Source organism: Melospiza georgiana, chromosome 10 (genome assembly GCF_028018845.1).
Source record: "Melospiza georgiana isolate bMelGeo1 chromosome 10, bMelGeo1.pri, whole genome shotgun sequence".
Lineage (NCBI taxonomy): Eukaryota > Metazoa > Chordata > Aves > Passeriformes > Passerellidae > Melospiza > Melospiza georgiana.
Window position 1 is genome coordinate 5,947,549 of NC_080439.1, and position 7,289 is coordinate 5,954,837.

The window sequence follows — 7,289 nt, forward strand, 5'->3', positions numbered from 1 at the left end:
AATAGTATCTCTGGAGATGTAACTTATTCTTTAGTCTCTATATAGAAGGGGATATTTTTAGGTGGGAGCAATTTTGTACACAGGAAGCTTTAAGTTTCCTTCCTTTACTGAAATATTTTCTGTGTTGATGAGAATCTGAGCTATTGAATTTCACTGGTTCCTAAAATAACATGCACAGATGTATTTACATTTAGTTTTTAACTTAATTTGTATAACTATGCTGCAAATATCCCATGTGAAACAAGAAAAATGACCTGGTGTTGTAGTAGGTTGCTCATTTCCCTGGAAACCCAGCTTCTAACATGAAGCTTACTTGGAAATTAGTTACAACAGGTGTAATCACTCTCCATCCTTCATCTCATTTATGCAGTCTCTGCTAGCAGTAGAAATCTTTACTTTGGGGAGGCAGAAAACTGTATTCTACCAACATAATCACATCCTTCTGTCACTCAGACACTTATTTTAGAATTAGCCAAAAAAATTAAAGTCTATTTTACAATAATAAAAACTCAGTTACTGGAATCTCTAAAGGGAGCAAGTAGCAGTAAATATGAAACAAGTATATTGGTATTTAAAAATAACTACTGCAGTGCAAATTTACATAAATAACTATTGTTCTTTCAGGATCCAAAGCAGTATAGTTCCTTGCTTTTTCAATAGAGTGCTTGCTACTAGGTTTTCATAACTATTTATTATTATTGCTGTTGTTTGTTGTTGCTATTGTTGCTGCTGTTGTTGTTGTTGTTTTATTTATATTAATTGTGGAAAGTATTGGCTTTTGAAAACCTTCTTGAAATTTCTTACACCTGTATTATATCATGTTTTACACTAGAATTTTCAAGGCCATCTTTATAAGGGACTTGGAGGCCACAGATTCACTAAGGGACACTGGATTTGTTCTGTTTAGTGGAACAGAAACTCCAGACCCAAGGTCTTTGGGATATCACATCTTGGTATATGTAAATAGGTACACAAACTGCAGGACTGTTTTCATCTGCTGAAGTACTTTGCATCCTTGAGCAGTATTTGTTTTATGCCTCTACAAGGGTGTTGTTCCAGTGGACTCTGACAATTCAGCCTGTTTGTCCTGTAAATTTAAACTGGGAGAGGCCCCAAGCCCTGCAGGGTTGGGCAGTGTCCCCTGTTCACATGGGGCTCACCCCTTCCTGGGCTCTCAGGCAAGTTGCATTTGCTCCTTTCTCTCATTGTCCTCCCTTCATATAAAGTGAAGGTCTCTTTTTCTTACAATCAGATGGTTTGCTTTGTCTAGCAGAAGTAAGAGCTTGCATTGTTATTTCTGCCTTAATAGCTCAGCAGAGGTTTCAGTCTATTTAAAGATTCTTGTAATGATTTTAGTGGTTTTTATGTGTATACAGCAGGGATTTATTGATGTATGAAAGCCAATATTAAGTGTCAAAGACATGGAATAAGAAATGTGCCCATGTATGCAGGCTTTGTGTATAAACCTACAACCCATAATCAGTTGTTAATGATGTTGATTTTTCTTTTTCTTTCGTGCCATAGGAAGTGTTTCAGAGAGGCTTTGGAGCCTTGCTGGATCCAGCTGTGCCTTGTGCACTCATTGTTCATGGGCTGGTGATGACAGGAGCTATCAATACAGCACCACAAGAGTTTGGGTCAGGGTCTGTGTGCTGGTTCTGGCTCTTCAGCTGAATTCCCCTCAATTGTTTTCTGGTTTTTACAGTCTTTATCCCTGTATAAGTTGTTCTTTGTTTATACTGAGACCATTGTCTTCTCTAAAGCACTTTTCTCTAAAAATATTCTGCTTCTTTAACTTCATAGTCCCCCGTCCTCACTGGGGACCAGCTTCTGTCCTGCTGAGACAGGAGGGAGCAGGTGGCATTCATCCTAGAGGAGATGTGATCTACTACAAGCAGGAAAAATACAATAAAAAAGACAAACTAGGGTTGTATAAAAAAGCAATGCAATAATTATAGCGAACTGATAGTTGGCATTATCAGCATAGGCTGGAGTGTCTTTTGTTACCTTTTTGTTTATCTCTGGAGCACTGGTCCAGCAGTTTGCTGGAATATGGTGTGAGTTGCTTTGCCCACAGGAGAGGAGGAGGTGTTGAAACAACATGGCTTCTGCAAGGCTGTAATTTGGATATCAGAACAGAAAATGGAGCTGCAGCTGGCATGTTCAGGATGTTCAGGACAATTAAGAAACGTGGCTCTTCATTTACATCCTTGCTGCACTGTTAGACAGCCCCCAGGAAAAGCAATTCTGCATTTCTGTATCTGGATTTTGAAAGACGAGATGGGAATGAAAGCTGTTATCCCTCTGAGAAGAACATTTCCTGTTTGGTAAAGTGCAGCCATCCTTTCTGGTGCAAGGCAAAATTATTGGTGAATAGCAAATGAACCTTAACAAGAAATATCCATTGAAGGGTAAGAGGAAATAGAGAGCTCAGGGGTTCTGGTATGAACACATACTTTTCAAGCAGATTAAAATCACTGAAGGAACATTTCACTCTTCTCCTGGCAAATGAACTGTCTGACCAATGAGCTGTTGTGTTCATTTTTTCTTTCCTATGCAGGGAAAAAACAGTGGAAATTCTTATGGCCAGGTCTGCCCTCTGACTTAACAAACCCCAGGTGAGATTCAGAGGACTCAGGAGAAATCCAGACCCTCTGTCATGGTACCTCTGGTAGATGGGTGGAGCACACCCCACAGTCCTTGCTCTGAGGTTTTTCAGGATTGAGACCTGCTCCTTTCAACACCTTTCTGGTTCACATCCAGAATTTTGTCCGTCCAAAAACAAGGCACAGCAGAGGTTTATGCAGTGTGGGACCTTACACTGAGTGCATGTTGGCTCCAGCACAGAGGTGCTCGCTCCCAGGCCAGCAGCTCACACCTGACCTTGGAGGGTATTCCTTCTCATACAGCAGAATATTCCTATTGCAAATCCGTGGGAAATAAACAAGAAATGAGAATAATTCAATCCCTCCCTGCTGTATCAACCCAGGATAACAAACAGCGTTATCAGAGCAGCAGTTCCCTTTCCCTTTCCCAAGGCAGGTAATGGCAGAGCAGTACAGGGCAGATCTGTCTCACTAAGGAGCCTGTCACAGCTCTCACTCAGCAGCTGGAAAATAGTACCTATGTGCTGTATATAAATATCAGCAGCTGGAAAATAGTACCTGTGTGCTGTATATAAATGTAAGCACATGCATGTAACCATTTACCAGGACTCTACTTGCAAAGTCTGGAGTTTTGTTTTGCCTCATTTCTTGAAGACACTTTGGAGTGCAGAATCATACAGAAAATCTTTTCAAGATCTCCCTCAGTTCTAGGTCAGCAGTGCTACAGAAACCCTCCTTAGGCCTAAACCATTTATAATATATCAAATATATGTAAGTTCTGTAGACAGAAAATACCTTATTTCCATAGTATTTTCTGAAAACATACTGAAAAGTCACTTAAAGAATTAATTGAGCCAGAACTCACATGCAAAAAAATGTGCTTCCTTCTCTGCATTACAAGAAAGCAATTAGTGAACACTGGAGGCAACAGCTTTTGCTAATCAAAAGAGCTGAGTCTAACTTCTGTCTGCTTAAACAATTCTGTTTTGAAAGGAAAGGGAAAAGCAGACATACTACTGGACCATCAATTAAAATGAAAACATGCAATGCAATGCAATAAATTCTTTTAAAAGCAAGAATTTTTCATTCATAGTGCAAATGTGCTAGGAAAATGACATGGCTAATAGTCTTTGAACACTGTTTTATGTGAATGACTTTTAAGTTTCAATCTTTCAAGTCCATGTCTGTTGGTAGTGAAATATTTTTTGTTTAAATGCTTCTAGGACATTGAAGTCACATTTTCACCACCCTTTTCCATTTTGATCTTACTATTGATAGCAAAGATATTCCATCTTTGCTTTACTCTTCATGGTCCATAAGGAGAATCTGGTAAATTTTAAACTGAGGCTTGAGGGTAAACAGGTCTTTTACAGTTATCACTGCATTTTGCTGAATAAATATTGTCCTTTTTTTCTTCCTCCTCTCTCATTTTTTTTCTTTCACTGTTGTGACTTTATAAGACATAAGGAAAATTCAAATTAGCTTACTATTTTAAAACATAGTTAGTATTTTTCATGTTGCAGACAACAGGCCCTACAGCTTGTCCCGACAGTTTTATTTCCAGCCATAATAGCTCTGATTTAATCTTTAAAGGAAACATCCCTACACAGGATTTGTTATTATTCATTTATACATTAGTATTGAGGGGAAAACTCTCCTAGAATTTGGTGATATCCAAATAAAATTCTTGACTTTGCCACAGATTTCTTGCTTGTTGAGCTTGTACACCTGAGATAAGTCCTTTGATGATATAAATGTTACACAGTTGTAATAGTTATTACTCTATTGTTGTTTCTATCAGAGCAGTCAAAATCCCAAAGAACTTAAATTTTTTATTTCCCTACAGTCTTTTGACAAAGCTTTGTCTCCAGCTGAATACAGAGAGCTTGGTTGTTTGACAGATGAATTTTAAGGGCAGGTGAGTATTTTTCATGGCAGGTTCATCAGTATGAACCAACCATTACATTGACAGGCTAATAAAAGATGGCCTTTAATGATCATTTTAATCTTGGGGTGAAGGCATGAATTCAAAGAATTCTTTCAGTCCTGTCTTGTCCTATGCCTATCTCTGTCTAAAGTAACCTATCATGGACTGCCAATGTTCAATGAAAGAGGGAGATGCAGCAGCCAAAAAACCTTCAGGTTATTTTCCTGTGGTCTCCACAAGGGTAGAGTTTAGAGAGAAAAGAATGTATAATCTAATGTTTTGCCTGAGATGTGATGCTTGCTTTCCAGATTATCAAAATGTCACTGGTATATTTTTCCAGTCTGTTTTCTCTTTCTAATTAAGTTCCTGTCTCCCTGTCATGCTGCCACCCCCCACTACCATTTTTGTTCATCTCCCTCTCAAAGGTACCAAAGGAACAGGCCAGTTCTCCTCCTGCTGTGAAGTTAAAAACTCAAGATAGTGTTAAATTGACATGGGCTGTGCTGCTCTGCCAATCTCTGAAATGTCATTGCCTGGGCAGCCTGCTGGGCTCAGCTCAGCACCACGGTGCCAAGACTGCTAATAACAAAAGATAAAGGTTAATGAAGGAGGGAGAGGATGGAGGACGTGTTATTATCCAAAATCAAGTTGTCTGCTTTCTATCTGTAAGGTTTGCTCAAGGCCTGAGGTTTTGATTTTTAATTCTTTGGTTTTCCCCCTTAGCGGTGTTTTTATTTAGTTCATAGAGTAAATCACAGTGGGCTCACAGGACCCACTCCAGTGTCTTTCTTTCAGCATGGTGTCCTTGGCTTCTGCAGTAGTCCTTGAGGTTATGAGTTATCCTCATCTGATTGCAAGGCATAAATGAGGTCTTTTGTGGCTTTAGAGGTCCCTGTTTCTAGAAGCAAGAGGCTGAGCATGCCCAGGGCCCTGCTCTGTCAGTGGAGCTGCCTCTTGTCCCTCCCAATAAAGTATGTAAAATGTTCCTGTGCCCTGGCTCTGCATTGCTATATGTCTGTGGTGTGAGGGTCTTGTCACAGAAGGGTTATTTCTCTGTTAATGTTGGGTGGTTGCTCAGTATTTTTTCCTGTTGAGCTCCATCAGAAGGCCGTGCTGCTGTGAACAGCCTGTGTGCAGTGTAGGGGCTGACTGGAAGAGAAGGAAAAGCCAAAGGCCACTAAACTCACATTTTCTCTCCATCTACCAGGGCACAGGAGCTCCACCGCACCTCTGACACACCAGGATGCTGCTCCCACCCTCTGTTGCTGGCCCTCTCCCTCCTGCCATGCCCTTGTGAGCTGTCAGACCTGCTGTTTGTGTATTTGTTCCCACACCAGCCCTACTCACACACAATTCCTTCATCCCAATACCCTCTGTGCTCTGTTCCATGATGCTCTGAGCTTGGACTGCAGCTGGTTCCGGCTTCTGCCTTGTGTCCCTGATAGTGACCCAACCTTTCTGCACACAGGAAGCAGATCTGTCCTTATTCTCCACCTTCTGCATCTGCTTTTGTCACTGCAGTCACACCTGGCTTGTTGCTACCAAAAAAAAAAAATAAAAAATCACCTATTAGGATTTTTGTGGGTCTGTACATCTCAAGCCCATTAATTTGTTTTTTATGGTGAATTTGCAGTGTTAAGATATTGCTGGCACACAACTCCATAACTTTCAGCTGCAACTGAGATGGAGGCAGTTAAGTGTCTGTCCTAGGGTGAATTTTTATTTTTAGAATTATGAAAAATAACTTACTTTACAAAGGTAAGGATGTGTCTTACCTCTCATTCCACCTTTCTTTAGTAACCCCCTGAAAAGCAGACAGGGAGGCTGACAGAAAAATTCTCCACAGCAACAAATAACAGGTTGGAATCTGACAGCTAGAAAATACTCTTAGCTGGAAGTCATACTTATGGTGGCAGAGGAGTCTGAAAAACTCCACTTTTTTACTTGTTGAAAAGCTGGTCCCAACTTAGGTGATTGCTGTAGTTATTGCTTCCCCCCCGTCCCTTACTGTAAGCTGTTTTGCAAATTATTTTACTGATTTTTAAAAATGTCATGTCACAATGGAAACAGTTTAAATTTGTGTGAAGCCAGGATAAAAATGTATAAATGGATGTGCATATCAGTGCAGGAACTCACCCATCAGTGTATCCATACAGATTTACCTATAGGTATGCATTACAGAGAGATCAGAATGACCAGGTCTTGTTTGTCAAGCTTTATTAAACTGGAAGTCCCCAAAATTAAAAACAAGTGCTGTCACAACTGGAACAAACTAAATGGTTCTCAGAATTTGCTGCTCTAGAATGTTTTGCTTTGTTATTTGAAAAATGACAAAAATTTACAGTAGTTGCCACCTGTTTATAAAATGAATGGGAGGGTGGTGGGAGGAAAGGAGATTATTTTTTTTAATCCTCCATTGCCACCAGTACATTAACAATGGAGAAAAGTGTTTAAAGAAAAAGAAAACAACGCACCTTACCTGAAGAATAGAGGGAATTTGCTGTTTGTTTTTTGATTTTTAGGTTTTTTTAAATTAAATTCTTTAGACTTGGGCAAAATACCAAAACAAATTTCAAATTCAGCAGTTACAGGCATTCTTCATCTCTCAGTTAAGGCAATGGAAATCCTCCCATTGACAATCCCCGTGCATTGCACTGTGCTGGAGGCAGAATACACAATAAGAGGGAAAACCTAATCTAAGTATTATGAGTAGATACACCCAAGTGTTGCATAAAATGATTTTGTAGAGCATTATG